At 40.5% G+C, this 19,214-nt stretch overlaps 1 protein-coding gene across 1 annotated transcript in view; it reads right to left on the reverse strand.

Moving 5' to 3' along the window:
- DMRTB1 (DMRT like family B with proline rich C-terminal 1) overlaps positions 1 to 19,214 on the reverse strand; it is an 88,049-nt gene that overhangs the window by 52,442 nt on the left and 16,393 nt on the right. The window contains exon 1 of the mRNA XM_080406316.1: positions 1 to 19,214. This exon is cut by the window's left edge and continues 40,076 nt beyond it; it is cut by the window's right edge and continues 16,393 nt beyond it. The gene's annotated coding sequence lies outside the window, so the exon portion shown is untranslated.

A 19,214-nucleotide genomic window follows, 5' to 3' on the forward strand; every position in this document is an offset into this window, starting at 1 on the left:
TTGCTCTATTAAAAAGTATGGGGCTTTCCATCAGTGGAGTTCAAATTAACACTTTAGTAGTTAAATTTTATTAACTTAATATCTAATACATACTTTTGCACGGTTCAATTAAGTTAAATTTCAAAGAAAAATTACCTCACTGTGGTTTGTTACTTTAAAGGAAAGTTATCCTCATTTTCAGAAGTCGTGTTACTATACTTGCTGTTGATTCATGGCTGTGTTTTACAAGTAAAAGCAACATTTTTCTCAAACTGTATTTGGGTTAATCATCAAATTTAATCTTGCTGCCTTATTCATGGGAATGAGCCCTTAGATGCTAGTGTAGTAAGATCAACCTGCCACAGGGCAAGAGCTGCCTGCTGTAATAACAGGCCAGACTGATCGCATCTCTGCTCTGTAATGGAGACAGACTATCCCCTAGTGCAGCTATTTTCAAATCTGCTTGCTTATTTGAACTGGTGCCTAGGGTCTCCACTGCAGATTCAGAGTCTGCTGGTTGCTTTAAAACACAACATGAAAGCACTGCCTGTTCCCAGGAGGGACACACGTGGGAGAGAATGTACAAATGGGGGACTTGGATACATACAGAGATGTAGATACATACAGAGATGCAGTGGTATGTCCATGGATCATTTTACCGAATTGCCAAACTGCTCCTGTAGATAGTGGGGAAAAGGTTGGAAGGAGTGGTTTCGAAGGAGGCTCTTGAGGGAGAATTGCGAAATCCATGTCCCTCTGCCAGTAGTAGGAGTGCTGGTACGGCCTTCAATATAACTATTGAACTCAGATAGTGTGGCATTCAGGGAAGACTGGCCTGAGTTGTATTTATTTTTTGGACACAAATTCACTGTTAATTCTTGAACTTTATATGGTACACTCTGTGATTATTTTAATGAGAATTCCCATCAGAATCCAGATTGCTCCATGTACTTAACAATGGAGATTTCTAATTCTTAGAAAAAGTTGAGGCACAGTTCTAGATTTATCTGCTTAAGAAGGAGCTCTTCAAGAAAATACATATTGGTATCTAATGATGACTGACTCTGCCCTAAGGGTCTGTCCTAACTTCAGGTTATAAACAGAAGGTTTTTTTGAGAATAATAGGAGTAGTGGGTTGACACTGGTTGGATGCCAGATGCCTACCAAAGCTGCTCTATCACTCATCTCAACTGGACAGGGGAGAGAAAATATAATGAAAGGCTTGTAAGTGGAGATAAGGACAGGGGGAGATCACTCAGCAGTTACTGTCACAGGCAAAACAGACTAAACTCAGGAAAATTAATTTTATTTATTACCAAATCTAAATCAGACTAGGGTAATGTGAAATAAAACCAAATCTTAAACACCTTCCCCCACCCCTCCCTTCTTCCTGGGCTCAACTTCACTCCCAATTTTCTCTGCATTCTCCCCCGAGCAATGCAGGGGACGGGGAATGGGGTTTGCAGTCAGTTCATCATAAATTGTCTCTGCCGCTCCTTCCTCCTCAGGGGGAGAACTCCTCACCACACTCTTCCCCTGCTCCAGCATGGAGTCCCTCCTATGAAAGACAGGTCTCCAGGAACTGCTCCAGTGTGGGTCCCTTCCGTGGGGTGCAGTCCTTCAGTAACAGACTGCTCCAGCACATGTGCCCCGCAGGGTCACAAGCCCTGTCAGCAAAACTGCTCTAGCCCAGGCTCTTCTGCCCGCGGGGCCAGGGATCCTGCGAGGAGCCTGCTCCAGTGCAGGCTGCCGGTGGGGTCACAGCCTCTTTGGGCACCCCCCTGCCCTGGTGTGGGGCCCTCTCCAGGCTGTGGGTGGTGGGTGGGGATCTGCTCCACCGCTAACCTCCATGGGCTGAGGGGCACAGCCTGCCTCACCATGGGCTTCACCACAGGCTTCCAGGGAATCTCCAGTGCCTGGAGCACCTCCTCCTCTCCTTCTTCACTGACCTGGGTGTCTGCAGGGCTGTTTCTTTCAGATATTCTCACTCTTCTCTGCACTGCTGTTGTTCCGCAGTTCCCCCGCACCACCCTTTTAAAATATGTTATCCCAGAGGTGCTGCCACTGTTGCTGATGGGCTCAGTCCTGATCAGTGGGTCTGTCTTGGAGCTGGCTGGCATTGGCTCTGTTGGACATGGGGAAGCTTTTCACAGAAACAAGCCCTGTAGTCCCCTGGCTACCAAAACTTTACCACACGAACCCAATACAATAGGAAAGAGCATCTCAGCTTGGGCATACAGTCTGCTTCTACACCTATATGGCTGCAAAGGGTGCATTGGCGTACCCTTCCATATTCTGTATGAAGTAAAAGGTCATGATGTGCTGGATAAGAGACAGATGCACAGACAGCAATAGCTGCAGTGAAAACGCATTCTTCCTTTTTCCTAGCCTAGTTGCTAAAGACAGCTGGAGAGAGTGCAGCCTGGGTACCCTTAGCACTTCTGCATAATTTTGCACTTAGTAATGATTAAAAATTTGCTCATTTACCAATTTCTAAGAAGTCAGTTACAGTTCAGCTGTGAATAAGTTATTTTTCCAGCTGCATCTAAATGATTGTTTTCGTATTCAGCACCATGATTAATGATTTCAGAAACAGTAAGAAAAAGTATAGTTTTCATAGGCATATTTATAATCCTTGCGAATCTGGAAAGTTCCTGTAAATAACTTAGTAAATAATATTTATTTGTGTTGGTTTCTTTCCCCTCTTTGTTTACCTGAACAGTGTAAAAAAGGCTTCTAGATGACTGCCATGTGTTTAAATAGCCAGTGTCCTAGTTTATCCTGCTCATATGATGTAGTTCAAAGCAAACCTGCCTTCAATGCAAATCTGGAGTAATCCCACTATTGTTAATGAAAGTACTCCAGAATTATACGAGTTCAAATGAGAATATAATATCGTTCTGTGATACAAATCCAAAGCACCCAGCTGAACTCAGCCCTTAAAGTCATTACCATACATGTATTACAGAGCTATGGCTACACAAAATCACCACTTCCCAGTTGTTGATTTTAGATGTGTTCATTTTTATTCCCAGCAAACCTGAAGTGCCATCGAATGGTAAATAAAATTCTCTCCATCAGAATGTGAAATCTTGAAATATTCAGCTTTGCTATTTTGTGTTCTAACACTTGACGGCAAATTGATTAATTCTTCTTGCAGTTTTATGAACATGTGAAACTAGTCTCATGAATTAAAGCACCAGTTTGGTCCTGCATTCCTGGATTCCTCTTGTAAGTCCTATGTGCTGTGCTTCAGCTTGTATTTTGGCCTGGGCTGGGGAACTACAGCAAGCACATGTGAGGACACTCATATATATATGCTTTGGACGGTTAGATTGGTAGGAAGAGATAGGTATATGATTAACGATGAAAACTACTAAGAGCATTTTATTAAAGAACTGCCATTGTTTATGCTTCATGTTTGCTGAAGTGTCTGTCACTATAAGAAAGTGCGTTCAACATGGTGAACCATCTTGCTGTGGCTTTGTGAAGGACGTTATTAGAACTGTGCTATCTGTCTCAACATTGCTGGCTGACCGCAAACTGACATAGAGGCCCTGTAGAGAACTTGTCTATATCTGGCTTTGGCGGGCCACAAACATTTACCCAAACACCACTGCATCTGCCTGACCACGAAAACCACACATCTCCTTTTTGTACCCTCACCCCAGCAAGTACACCCAGACCCCAGAGGATGAAAAGTTCTCTGATAAGATGGTATGGGTGCTTGCACCACTGCCAGGTGAGGGGTGAGGCTATGCAAAACAGCTCTTGGAAGGAGCAGAGACTTTTGGGTGAACAACTCTCGAACATCTATAAAAGAACCGTGACAACCAGCACCGAGTGGAATTCCCCACCTGACATGAAGTCGATCCGGGCTGATGGGACCCCCAGCTCCGTGCGGTGGTAGCTATTGCACCTTTCTTTACTTTATTTTTCCTCTCCTTCTCTCCGTTTCCTGCCTCTATGCAAGTACCATTAAACTTCTTTTCTTTATGGCATTTGACCTCATTTGTGTCTTAATCTCACTCTGGGAATCACAAAGAATCTCCTCAGACCCAACCATTCTGGGCCTGGACAGGCTTCACTTGCTGAAGCCAATTTGGACAGGTATAAACAGATGTAAGTTCAGTTCCAGTGATCCATTGACCCACTGATCCATTGACAACTCCACTGAATTTAGTCCATGAAAGGACAGAACCCTGTATGGCTCCCTGTAGAACATGGTTTCTTCCTTATGTATCAGAAGCTGATTTCAAAGTGTTTCAACAGGTTTTTACCAGAGCTGATAGCTTCTGTCATGTCTTGTACATTGACTTTTTCTAGCTGTGGAGGACTTCGAGCATGAGTTTCATTTCCAGGACTAGTTTATGCTTGTTTTTTCTGAAAATCTGAGTTCTTAGCACTGTATTCACTGTTGGTGGCATTTTGGAGATAGTGCAGTACTTAACTTTTACCTTAACAGGCAGTCATTATAAAAAAAAGTTGCTTTACTTGGTTTTGTCTTAATGAATGCTTATTACCAAGTGCACTAACGTAGTAAGTTTTTTGGCAAGCTGCAGGCTGAGGCTTACTTCTCAGGCACCATTCCTTTATTTGAAAGTTCTCCTCTGCTGTAGACTGAGTTCCTCTGTGGCATAAGTGCTTCCTTGAGCACCCTAGGTAAAGGAGATGTGGCTGACAATTTGTCTTCAAAATGCCCTGTTTTCTTTAGGAAGGCTTATTATTAATAGATCCCTTTATCAGATAGTGAATCTTTTTATTGTTGATTTCCAGTCTGTAAAGATTGCTCATACTTCACATAGCAATAGTCATCATTACCTTGTAAAGATGTTTTGTTTGCTCCTGTCATGAGCTCATTGTCATTGCACACATTAATCTGAATAAACTGCATGTTGTTTATCTCCATCATTTCTGCAAGCTGATGATGAGCTTTGTCAGTCTCAGAAATATCGAGATGAATGGGTTTCCTTGGAAAACCAATGCCAGGGCAGGGAGCAACAATGACAAATTAAAAGAATAAAGCGCTGAGGAAAAGAAAGGTAACACTTGAAAACTGGGTGTAAAATTGAATCTCCTGGATTTAAAAATAAGATTAAATTCTTTTTGGCTAAACTGTTGGTAGATTGACTTTGAATTCTCTAAAGACAGTGGGAATTTTGCCTGCCTTCCATGGGAGCAGGATCTTGTGTGAAAATGGTTACATATTTCTTACCAGGTAATTTCTGAGCAGATACAGAGTCCTTTGGTGTTGGTTGAGCCCATTGATTAAGCTAAATATAATACGACCCTGCAGACCACTCAGTTGATCAGTTACATGTGACAGCCTACATGGTAGATTAGAGCCCAAGGCTTCACCTAGATCTATGTTCATCATGTGAGGAAAACCAATGCGACCGATCTGCTGAACCTTCTTCCTTTCCGTGGAGTTTTAACAAGGCTGTTTCTTTGAAACCTGCAGCTAGGCGAGGATATACATTTCAATCAGGAGGGCATGAGTGCTTTATGCACTGCTGTAGCTATGTTCAGTGTGCATTTGGAGAGAAATTACAAATGAATAAATTATGATGTCAGACTGCACAAATTATTTCAGTGGGTTGCTTTAAGAGGAATGGCTTTATTTTTATTGTTACACTGACAGTTCAAAGTGTTTAATGCTGATGAGCAGCTGTGAAGAGACACCAGCACCCACATGCTCTTCTGAATCTGGTTTCACTGAAGCACCTCTGAATAAATTGAAGCCCCTCATAGTTGCTATGGGAGAGTCACTGTGTCTTGCTTCTTACCTTGTAAAGTACAGTACAGGAAACAGTGGAAGTGCAGTACAGAAATCTGTAAATATGGAGAGATCCACCTCTAGCAGCAGAGAGGGAGAAAATCTTCCCCAGGTTTGTTTTCAAGAATTAAATTGAGTGAAAATCTTGCTATAGCTGAAAATCTTTGGATTCAGATAAGCTTTTCCAATATATTTCTTATCTCCCTTGGCTGCTGATAATGACTGACCTTTTCACCTGCAGAACTGCTCAAGAGCACATTAGAATGTCAAGAGCGAAATGAAAGCAGGTGGCACATATTCATGAATGCAAGTGGTAGCTTATGTCCCAGTTTCCAATGAGCAGTTTCATTTGATGTGACAGAAAGCATGCAAATTGGGATATTGGCCTGAACAAAAAAAGTTTTTTGTGCATATCAAGTTACAAAAGAAAGCATCAGTGTCTACATATATTAAACTAATCTGTTATTAAGGTAGCAGTACTTGGAGGAACAGCTCTTCTTGCATTCAGTGGTTTAAAAACTGAATTGGGATTACACAGCAATTTACAGAGAGGGTTTTCATACCAAAGAAGTATGTAATTCATGAGGGTGACTGTCCACAAGTGCTATCAGTGGAAAGCTTACAATCATAAGTCCCAAACCACAGGTTAGATTACAACAGTGTCTGGTCACGTGCCTAATGCTAATTAAGTACTAAGCATTCTGAGATTTCTGAAATAAAACCTTAATTGGTGTTAAAATAAACAACAACACACCCCCACCCCCCAAAGAGAGGTCAGGCAAATTCACAAGGTTGTGTTTTGTTGGGTTTTTTTTCTTCCTAGAAGTTCATTTAGGTTTAAATGGAAAATGCCACTGTTGACATATTTATAGTTTTCTCTCTGGGTTGTGAGGTCTCTGACTTTATGACAAAGCAGAGGAGTGAAAGCTCTGCAGAACAGTTGTGCAAAATATTGGCAGTAAGGAAATACCAAGGAGCAGAAATTTAGGCAAATTTGGTAGCCCCCCTTCCTTTTTGCCTCCTTTCTTGCTCTATTTGCTGGGTCTCTTCCCTTTTTTCTTGAGGCATATTTTCATTTTGTATGTTGTTGCTCATGTTACAAAGCTCCATGTTGCGCGTCAGATATAGGTAGCTCTTAAAGGGTGAACCCAATGATTTGGAGAGAGGAGGATTTTCCTTACCTGTGCAGCAGCTGCTTTCTTTTCCATTGGCACTGATCAAAAACACATGATTGGATCACGGTAGTATGTTCGATCTTCTGTGTATAGGTCAGCTGCTAGCATGTGTAGTTGGTGTTTTTGTTGTGGTTCTCCTCCTTAATGCTGACACTGTTACCAGTACTTTACTGAGAAGTTAATCTCTGTCCTGTTTTTTGCATTTTAAATTTTCCACTAAACAGCCATTTTAAGCAAATTCTGTTTATCAGTAGAATATCCCTGTGATTCTGGAGCAGGACTTGCAACAACTGTTTCCACATCTTGAACTGTCCAGTGATTCACTTCCCCAAATAAAGTCTGCCAACTCCATATTCAGACATACTCAGTTATACATACGTTGCTGTGTCTACCTCCAGACATCTGATATCTGCCGATATCCCAAAGTGACCCTCTGAGACAGTGGTCTTGTTGAGGAGGAAGAGGAAAAAAAGATGTTCTTCTACTGGCTATTTTCAAGATGATATAGTGGAAAATTTAAGGTTTTTAAATTTTATTTTCAGTGTTTAAAAGTGGAATGAGCTGCAGACAGAATAGAACTTCACCTTTTGATAGCTTGTTCTGCAGATGTGTATCTTGGAAAAGGCTAATTTTATATTGTAATGCTGGACTGTGTTCAAGAAGGAGAGAATAAACTGAGTTGGCAGAAGATAAGAGCTATAGTTTGTATCTATAACTGACTTATTGACCTGAAATGAAAGGCAGAAGGCCTGCCATGTGTATACTACCAACCCAAGCCTCCAGCATTTTGGGGACACCTACTGCCCTGCAACAACTATTAAAGTTACATGTGCCATGCAGGTGGGGTGTGCTGAACTGCCCCTTTGTTAGATATCTGCAGCAGATGAAAAGGTTTCCACCTCAAAAAGGCAGGCTGTAGTCATGGCACCTGGAACAGTTCAGAAAGGAAAAATGTTGGAAATGTTTTCTTTTCCCATTCCTTTTTCACTTAAACTACTGTTCATGAGGGCTTGATACATGCCCACTATCTTCCTCTCATTCCTGGCAGCTTGAAGCTCTTCATTTTTCTGAAATATTTGGCCATCTTCTTGCATCTCATATTTTCCCTCCCTTTCTTATTCCTTTAATAGTTTGTTTGCAATTTTGATAACCAAATTGTTTTACAGCTAGTGTCTTTTCTTCACTTAGCTTCTCACTCACAATGTTCAAAAGGCAAGTAAAAATTTTGCAAGATGTCTGGTGACCCATAGTCCATCCTGGACTGCAAGACTTGCATTGTCTTTGTGTTTTTCTCTCTTGAGCTCATTTACACTTTAAAACGGTTTCTTGCTGTCAGCTTCCCTATTTATCTCCTCTATTTCTCCTCGTTGCTTCTGCCAGCATTCTTGCCTGCCACCTATCGTAAGTTTGGAGATGTCATCGCTTTTCCCTAAGCCATCTCTGCACTGAGCACACATATTTAAATATGGATGAGCCTGGATAGATTCCACTTTGTCTTTTGCCTGGCACTGTTATAAGCTTGTCATAAACACTTCCTAAAGGATTGCCACATTGAAATATTTAAGAAGCTGTTTAATCTAGTCACACTGATTAAAATTATTTAGTTCTTTAATGCACCTCCTTTGCCTGGTTATATTTGTTATATTTACTGTGCTAGTTTGCAAATTTGCTGAGAAAAAAGATCAACAAATACTGATACTAATCTTAACAACTTGCATGCTTTTGTCATGAAAGGCTCATCTTTTGCCACTTTCTGCAAAGGAGGAGTTGGCAGGAAAGAAATACACAAAAGAAATATAAATATAAAATATTTATAAAATGTAAAAGAAATACAGTAGCGGGGGTGTTCAACAATTGCTTGGGCAGAAAAAAAGCTATAATTGAAAAGACATTCAAATAATTTGATTCCAGAACTTCAAGCCTAAATTATAGTATCAGTGGCAGTTATGCCACTTCTGTTATTTGGGAAAATTTTTTACTGCCTTTCAATGTCTGGCAAAATCAACAGTCACCTGAGAAGTGTCAAATTATTCATGACTTCCGTTCTGAATGCAGTAAGCTCCTGCTTTATGTGTCATTAGTTCAAAGCCAGTAAGGACAACCAGGTTTTGATTGTTCTTTATCTTTTATTCCCCTGGATATCTTGCCATATCTAATTAATATTTTGTTATCCATCACTATATAAGTTCTCAATGCTGTCTTCCATATGAAATGTTTTAATCTATTTTGCTCTTTGTACCATGTGTTATATAATGGGGTCTAGCCAGTAGACAATAGAAGCAGCTGCCTCTGCTGCTAAAATGTGTGGCAAACATGTCCTGTTCCTTGCTGTGCTGCTTTGAAGCTCAAATCTCATGGTAAGGCTCAAAACTCAGAAGCCTGAAATAAAAATTAGTCTAGAGAGACAAAATTATTCTATTATCACCAGCAAGTAGCAAGAGTCCATGTTACCTTGTCCATTGTTCTGTGAGTCAAATGAATGACATATGTGGTGCTGGTGGTGAAGAAATAAATAGTAGAAAATAATAATAAGTTTAAAGTATCTTCATGGTACATATTTGTAAAAAGACAGCTCTAGGTTTGTGGAAGACTTTATGAATTTGGAGATAATCATCAGTTGTGTTTTAACCCCAGCCAGCAACTAAGGCTCACACAGCTGCTCACTCACTCCCCCTCAACAGGGTAGAGGAGATAATCAGAAGAGTAAAAGTAAGAAAATGCATGAGTTGAGCTAAAGACAGTTTGATAAGTAAAGCAAAAGCCACGTGCAAGCAAAGCAACACAAGGAATTCATTCACCACTTCACATCGGCAGGCAGGTGTTCAGCCATCCCCAGGAAACCAGGGCTCCATTACACTTAACGGTTACTTGGGAAGACAAATGCCATCACTCTGAATGTCCCCTCCTTCCTTCTTCTTCCCCCAGCTTTATATGCTGAGTGTGATATCATGTGGTATGGAATATCCCTTTGGTCAGTTGGGGTCAGCTGTCCTGGCTGTCCCCCCTCCCAGCTTCTTGTGCACCCCCAGCCTCCTCGCTGCTGGGGTGGTGTGAGAGGCAGAAAAGGCCTTGGTTCTGTGTAAGCCCTGCTCAGCAATATCAAAAACATCTCTGTATTATCAACCGTATTTTCAGTGCAAATCCAAAATATAGCCCCATACCAGACTGTGAAGAAAAGTAACTATATCCCAGCCCAAACCAGCACACCATTGAGGCTTTTTGAGCCTTGGAGAATTGGTCCAGGAGTATCTCAAAGAGGAAAATGCTGAGCAAAATTTTAATACTGGTTTTTCCTGACTTTTTTTTCAGAGGTTTATCTGCTTGCTGCATATTGGAACTTCTTTTTCTGGTATAATGTGACCAGGTGAGATACAAAACATTACCATGAATTATGGGAAGAAGAAAAGAGCCAACCTTGATCAAGGCTATTGAAAGGTGCCACTACTCATTTTTTCCCACTTATGGTTAGATTTGGCATCTTCCTGCTTATTCAATAATGTTTCAAAAATCTCTCCAAACGTCTTCCAGATGCCTTGTGAAATTAAGCTGGGTGCACGAAATACAAGTCTGCAAAAGTCATATGATTTAGCAAAGCACTGAGTGACCACCCTTTAAAATTTTTTAAGGTGTCATAAATTAGTCTTTTTTTTTTTTTCGTCTAACAATTGATATAACTATTCCAAACTTATTGCTAATTTCTGCAAAATCTTGCCTGACATTACTTTGACCTAATTAATTTCTACTTCTTTAACTCTGTTACAACATTTACATGAATATTCCTCATCTACTTCACAGATTTTAACAATACTGAGCTTGTTACTCTGGTATTTATCTCAGTACTTCCATGAAACTGACATTTTTGAAGCTAAATCCTCTGTTTGAGAGAATGGGAAGGCAGAATGATTTGGAAAAACTTACAGAGTACTTCTGCATTGTTGGGAAGCCTCAATATGCTGTAAAGCATCTCAGAAGCATCTGTGTGCCAGCGCTCTCTACCTCTGTCATTGGATGGGTACACAGACAAGCTCTACTGGCCTCTAAGAATAAGGTAATTTATCTTTTTATTTATGTTGCGTACTTTGTGTGTTCTCTCTTAGCACTTTACAGGTGGAGATACAGAAATTTAACTGACAGTGAATTGTCCTTTCCCCATCTCTTATGTGGGTTACCACAAGATGCTTGTGATTTAGCAGAAACCAGAATATGGATATTCCACAGCAAGCTCTGTGCTTTTTTCTTTATCCTCTCTTGGGAATCCAACAGCAGAGGATAAGCCACAATGGCATTTAGGCAGATCTTGACTTTAGGGAGCACTTTGTTTAGGAGGCCACAGCGCAGATGTGCACCTGCAGCTGGTTTTCCTGAGACTTACCTCCATGCATCCAACTTCCTGACTCCCAAGTCCCATGAAGATGCCAGCATGCATAGGATGCCCTCCCTCCTGTCCCCTTTCAAAGGTGTCCTGTGCTGTGGAGCTCTGTGGGAACTGCTCAGCAGGCAGAGAGGGCAGAGGTAGCCTTCCCTGCCTGCCTCTTGCCTACCAGGCATTTGTGCACCTGCTCCTGTAGCTGGCTGCAGAAGTGCTCTGGCCCCACTGTAGCAGCATTTGGCACTGAGCCAAGGGAAGTGTGGTAAACCAAACCTTAACTTAATCTGTGCAATACTACATGTGCTGTGGGCATGATCTAACCAAACCTGTGTGCAACTCAGCAATCATTTCCAGCTCCCTCCTCCTTCATTTCAATGGAAGGAATTTTTTGTATTTTAGTTTTTCTTGGGAGAAGACTCCTTCAGAACTGAAATCTTGGGACATACTGTTTTGCAATCAATACAAATGTGCTTATCAGTAGCCTTGGGCTTGAGAGGCATACAGACTGTGGCAGTACCTATCTATTGACTCTCATACATTAGCTGACTAAAGTACATTCAAAGAAAATAGCAGCAGTTTGACCTCTAAGTAATGCTGCACTCCCATATATCCTGTGAACTAGGCTTCTTCATTCCTGTTGCTCAGAGAATGTGGATGCTGGAGCATGCAAAAGCAGGGAGATGAGAATTTCACCCTGCAGGTTCAGCCATCACCATTTTTCCTTGTCTCTCCAGCCCCATCTCAGCCTGATGTACATCTGTGTAACTGATAAACAGAGCTGGAAATTGGTGAAAATAACTGGGTTGTTACAGTAGGAGAGCCTTTCCCTTTCTAGTTGAGGTGTAAGAAATGGAACCCTTGCTTGCCTGAAGAGCTTTTATTTCAGGAAAGCCACAGTGGCAATAAATTCCAGTCTGGGCTTCAGTCTAAAGGAGGCTAGAATGCCAAATCTCCTGCAAAAGGTGGCCACTGGCCAGCTGATCTGATGACCCCAGACTGCTTCTGGTTAAGCAACAAAAGCCAAAACCCATCAGGAATGGTTTTGTTTGTTTGTTCTTTGAGGTTCAGATAATGGTTTCCTGTGGTTCTTTGGGCCTGAATTCTATTTGAAGCTATTTATTTTTTAGGAATTTGTGTAGCAGTGACCTGTATTATTATTGTATCACAAAAGCTATCAATTGACAATAGGGCTATAATGTGGGTCCTACCATATTTACTGATAGTTGGTGGGTAGGGTAAGCATCAATGAGACTTTAAAGCAATCTTTAGTTTTCAAAAGGCTTGGATGTCCAGGGGATTGAAGACGGATTTAAACTTTTGATCAAGATAGAAGGGGGTAGCAGAACCATTTAACCAAACTGGATAATAACATAAAGGTGAATTGAGCAGGGTAAACATGTCAGGCTGTTGCACTGGATGAAATAGTGGCGTTAAACTCTTTCAGTTCTTATACTGAAGAATACAACTTACCTCTTGGTTCTGTATGTTAGAAGCTGGGGTCCTGCTAGTGCCTGCTATGTTAATTTTCTGGAATGAATACAGGAGTCTTTTTATGAGCATAAAGTATTTTGAAACCTTTCCTTGCTTGGGGTAGAAGGGCATTTGTTTATGCTTATGAAGCCAGATTTTACCATGTGCTCTACATAAGAAGTCCCACTGAAATCAATTAAAGAATATATGTCATAAGTGACCATTCAGTATGAGTAAGGATGGCAAAATCTGCTCTTTTAGATAAACCACAGGGGGAGGAAAGTCTGTCTTAATACTTTATTTTTATAAATCCTGAAGAAAACACAAGACAGATTGGTACAAACATGTTACAGAAATTGAGGTGAGCAGGATTTCTTCTAAATATTCTAATAACTGGGTTGCACCCTACAAGATTGATCTGGCAATGAAAACAGAAATAAACTCATTAGCAGCATTTTCTGTGAGAGACATATCCTCCTGTATTAGCCCAAAGTACTGGGAACCAAAGAAAAAAGAGACAGATGAAAGAATGGAAAATAAAGGCCTTTAAAGGAAAAGACAAAAGAAAAAAAAACCCCCACATTTCTGCTTCTGAAGAGATTCCAAATGGATGATTGACATAAAGGATCCTATTGTCTCCCACCTTCTGTTAGGGCTGTCTTATGGCTTGAACTGAGGAAATCTTTATTTTCTAGACTAGCGTAAATGCAAAAGCATCTTGAATTCCCTGGCCCAATGCCCTATTGAAACATCAATTCATATGCTGTTTCAGAATGGGCCTGGCTAACAAGTGCTTCTGTTTGAGTCCTGAAAAGCTTTCAAGGATATGCAGTGGCTGTTGCCTGGCAAACAGAGAGAAGCTGTCTGTTGAAATCCATAGCTGGTGTACATCTGAAGAGCTGGACAACTGAACATCATACCTGCTCTACTTAATATGTATGAAGAAATCAGCAGGTTGGTGTGGAAGGATGTAGTACTAAGACAGAATTAATGTTGTGTACCTAATTATCATTAGTAACAAAAGACTGACAAAGGGATGTGTTCACCTATCAGGTAACAGCTAAAGCCAGAAATACTTAAGTAATTTTTTTCTGATTTAAATTTCTTAAAAATGACTGCTGTGATTATTGCACATTTGAATGACAAACAGAAGTACATAGTTGTAATTAAAATAAAACTAGAGAATGCACAATGCCACACTAGGAAGAGACACAAAGAAGAAAAAGAAGAAAAAAAAGAAGAGAAAGAAGACGAGGAAGAGGAAGAAAAAGAAGAAGAAGAAGAAGAAGAAGAAGAAGAAGAAGAAGAAAAGAAAGAGGAGGAGTGTAGTCATGGTCCAGAAGACAAACATGAAGGGAGTTGTGTCATCTCTAGGGCACATGCAGCCCTCATCTGACTCATGGTGTTGATGGGCAGTTGCAGCTGTGGTTGATGATGGTGGGCACTGACCAGTGCTAATGTGAGACAAACACCTAAAGCCCCAAGAAATCCCCGGCAACCTCAGCCTTTATGTAAGGTGAGACAGCGGAGGTGAGTGTGACATCCAGTGTGTACCATGATGAGGTTACCAGTTATGGCTGGGTAAGGAACAGGATGTGGAAATGTGGAATGAACTGCTTTGCTCTGCTGGGCTTCTGTACCCTGGCAGGAGTACCAGTACTTGGGTCATGTTTTATACACACAGAACGATGTACCAAGATGTAAAGATACTATTTTGTTAAAATTGTAGGTGGCTACATGTAATGAACTGCTACTAGTGCTCTGTTCTAATGACAGTGCCTTTCATGTTCAAAGGATCTTTCTTCCAAGAATTTTGAAGTATTTCAAATTAACCAAGGGCAACCTGAAATTTGTGCAGTTTTGTGTGATGCTACTATGCAGCCTTCTATGCTTCCCATGTTGAAGCCACCTCTGGTTGCTCACTGATGATTCCCTCAGATTTTATTGATTGGGCCATGGCAGAGAACAATTCTTTAGCTACTTTCCTGTATGTGCCACTTGAAAACTTGAGGCTGCTCTTGGCTCCTACAGCCATGCTGGCAAATGACCAGACCAAGGAAACTAGTAGTTCTGAATTGAAACAAGTTCTCCCCCTTACTCAGCAAAGTGGTGGGGAAGAGAGGGAGGAGGAGGGATACATTTCCAATTTACTGGACTTACAGATGTAGTCATTTGTAGTTTGTCAGCTTTTCTGAGATGTCTCTCTATAAATTCATAGAAAATAGACTGCAGCAATCTTTTGCATGATTGATAACGTTGTATACTTCATCTAGTTTTAAACTCTACAACCTTATGTTCTGAGCAGTGTTTCCATATCACTTTTCAGAGGAAAGATACAAATTATCTTGAAGTGTCCTTTGTGTGCTTTATTAGCATTATTAATATATTTTGTTTCCAGTTCAGTCCCATTGAAGTCATATCTTCAAACACATTCACTGTGAATATCTCATCAGAGAGCGCTATATATTTATAATCCCTGTTAAGAGCTTGCCAGTCATACAGTCTCATGCTTTTCTTCCTTCAGAACAATTTCATTTTTCAGTGTATCAATAGCTCTGACAGTAGAAGCCATGGGTGCTCTATTCTGGACTGTTTGCTTTTACATTCTTGCTCCTTAATGTGTTATACGGTAGTTTCATCTTTCTATCTCCTCCATTCCTTTGCTTATGGAATCACTGTAAATTTATTTTCTATAACCTCCTGTTTTGTACAAGTCTGGGAAAAACATGAGCAATAAAATCCCCATTCTCTCCTCTTCAGGGGAACATGCAGGCAAACTGTAGTGATTATTAGTACAGAGGACAAAAAGAGATTTTAAATCTAAGTAGCTGGATTAAAATAATGTATACTTTATTATTCCATTAGGTAATTTGTGTGATAGTCACGTTGCTTTATCATCCCACTCCTTTATCACTTCTATTAATAATCATGTTTATTTTCTATTAAATTGTTCCTGGAACTTACATCCCTGGAGCCATAAATTGTGCTGAAATATGTTGAGACTGTGTACTTGTTTATGCAATTTTGCTAAAGCCAAATTGGATAACAATGGCTGAAAGTGATGCTCAGGATTTAATTCCATTGAATACTCTATCAAAAACATAAAATAATGGATAGTAATTAAATGGTGCAAGCAACTGATTAATGCTTTGTGAATCTGCATATGTAGTCTGCCCTATTGCTGCTGTTTTCAAACAAAGGGCTATGACAGTCTCTCTATGCTTCATTGACTTGTGTGAAAAAAATAAAACTTGTACAGCAAGGCCACTTGCATGGTCATTTCACTGATGACATCTTGATACAAAACCCTTAGGGGTCTAACAGAGATCAGTTTATCAGTACAGTAATTAAGTGCCAGGGAAATCATAAAGCATTAATGTTGTAATGTGTTCGGATTTTGGTCATTATTATGTTAGGAAGATGTTATTAATAATACTTTATGCCTGTTTATAGGAATTCTTACAAGTAATTTGAGTTACTAAATGGCAGGTGGGTTGGTCATGCTCTCTTTAGTCAATGAAATTCTGGATGAAAAGGCAGGGACTCTTCATTTTTCTATTACTGCAGACCTCTGGTACAGCATGGGGTGAGTTACCTGAGCCAGTGCAGTGGCACTGACACCGCCTTACATCACAAGTCTCTTCATGCACACTGAGCATTCCTACCTGTCCAAAACACTGTTAAGAACTTCAACTTTAATCCTTCAAATATAACTGTTAAAGACAACCATAGCTGAATGGTATTGTCTTGTGATTCATGCATAGCTAAATTGTGCCGTAGGAAAGGTGAGTCATCCAAGTTTTCATAAATGAGGTCCTCCTCCATTCCCATAGTTGTTCTAGTTCCCTCTAAAGCACTATGACAATGAGCTGAGCCTAATGCCAGACATCTTAGCTGCAAGTGTGAGGGGCAGCTGTGTACTTGCATCCCCTCAGGAGATGCTATAGCTGGTATTGCTACGTCTGGCTTTAGTTAACATCTGATGCCAGCTGGCACCTAGGGAAATGGTGATCAGTATCAGTTTCTTCAATTCTTCAGGAAAATAGCACGTTATTTTACATGCAGTGCCTGTTTTCGCAATATTTCAGAGTGATGGTGATTTCCCCTTAAAAGGCACTGGAATATGTTGCTAATTTTGTGGAGTATACCTTCAGGAGATTAACAGTGTCATACAATTTTACTAACGAAACTATAAGGCACACCAAAGGCATTTCCAGCTCTTCCTACGGCACAATGTAGCTATGCATGAATAACATTAGGAAATGCCAGAACGATGGTACTGACATACTAAACTTTACCTGGACTCTCGATACCCAACCAGGCTTTGTGTTTTAAAGCAACAAATGCATATGGTACTCAGAGGCTTGAAGTTACATGCCCAGGTACCCAGGAGCTAGTCATATCATTAAAGATGCTTTTTAGCACAAATTCTACTTAATCTGCTTTTGGGATTTAGGGGGGTGGTTCCTTCCTTCCTTCCTTCCTTCCTTCCTTTCTTCCTTCCTTCCTTCCTTCCTTCCTTCCTTCCTTCCTTCCTTTCCTTCCTTTCCTTCCTACCTTTCCTTCCTTTCCTCCCTTTCCTCCCTTTCCTTTCTCTCTCTCCCCCCCTTTATCCCCTCCCTTTTATGCTCGCCCTCCTTTTATTTTTTTTTTACTAGAGTGCTTATTGTTTAAGGACAGAAGCAGACTGTTCTTCCTGGTCCCCAGTGACAGGAAAAGAGACAATGAGCACAAACTGAACTGCAGGAAATTTCACATTAATGTCAGAACCTTTTTTATTATAAGTTGGTTGAGCACGGGAACAGGTTACCCAGAGAGGCTATGATTTCTCCATCCTTTGAGATTGGAGTCTGACTGGACACAGCCCAGGGCAACCTGCTTTAGCTGTCTCTGCCCTGAGCAGGGGGTTGGAGGTGGGGATCTCCAGAGGTTCCTTCCCACCTCAACTATTCTGTGATTCCTCAGAGAAGAAAAATTTGGTACAGATTATGTAATGTTGTGGAAATATTAAATATAACTATGTGAATCAGGACAGAAGATAGACTGTCTAAAAGATATAGCAGAGAGAATTTGCACACTTATTATCACAGCTGATGTATATTAGCTCCCAGAGAGAATGTAGAGCTTACTATTACCTCTGAGAGGAAGGCCAGGTTGTCAGCTAATACTCAAGTCAGTGCTTAATTAACCAAGGAAAAAATATCAATAGAGGTGCATCTGAATGTCACAGATAATATGGAAATACTGTTTCTAATTTAATGTGGTAAAGTCTCTAGACATGCCCACCCCATATAAATGAGATCTAGGCCATTATTAAATAGAAAGGATGATAAAGCAGGGAAAGAAAGGCTAATCTGAAACAGCTTGCTGCAACTTTATCGGAGATATACTGATAGGGATCATCTGTGTTTCTTAACAACTGTACTTTCAGTTTCGTAAATAATTGTTTTAAATGAGTTAATTTGTCATTCAGACTTCTGATTAGAAGCCAGTGCTTCACTATGGTTCAAACAAATAAATAAATCTACCACTGTTTCTTAACCTGAAGGCATTGGATTGATAATATAGTGTAAATTGCAGAGTAGGAGCATCTTTTTTCAGAGCTGCAGCAAGCCTTGCCTGCTGAACCCCAGCTAGAAAGGGTGCCCAGACCCTGCCTGGTATCTGCAGTATCTGAAGCAAAACAGTCCCTGGCCTTTTCAATGCCAGTCCTGCGCTGCTTCATTCCTAAGAGTGGTGTTGGCATATGGAGTTGTTCATACGCATTTACTTTATGTTACTGGAACATCTGGAAGTAATGTACCTGGAAGTAGAGCAAGGTGTTTTCTCTGCTATTTTATTGGGGAACCCAGTGTGGCAGATAGCTGACATTGTCATTGGCAAGAGTACCTGCTAACTGTTGAATCATTCATATTGAGCTAAATGTTTGTGTGTGCAATGCAGATTGTTGTTGCCTTGAACTGAAATAACTCCAGTAAATTGTGTACTGCTGTTTCTTAGCGGGTCTGTAACAATAGGTTATTTCAAAGTCAGATATGCTTCAGTGGCATGGATTTACACTGAATTTCTGGGATGTTACACTGCAGTCTGAAAGGAAATGGTTCTAAAGTAATATATAAGATGTTGTTTTCCTTTTCTCCTGCTGCCTAAATAATCTATCGCACTTTGGTTGTGTCCTTATTTTCCTGCACTTGAGCTCTAAGGTTTGCATACTAGTCACAATGCTTTCTGCACAGTATATCAAATGGGTTGTGTAGTCCATAGCAACATCATCTGTTTCAGTTCTTGTCATAAGCCTCCTGCATTCACCCAGCTTCATCCTTCACTGTGACTTAGGGGTACTTTTATGACAACAAACCAGTAAATGTTCTTTGATTTGATAAATCTCTCTGTAAGCATGTGTTCTATTCATGAACAGTAGTGGGTAGTCCTAGACACTATACAT

Source organism: Falco punctatus (assembly GCF_963210335.1).
Source record: "Falco punctatus genome assembly, chromosome: 11".
NCBI classification, from domain to species: Eukaryota; Metazoa; Chordata; class Aves; order Falconiformes; family Falconidae; genus Falco; species Falco punctatus.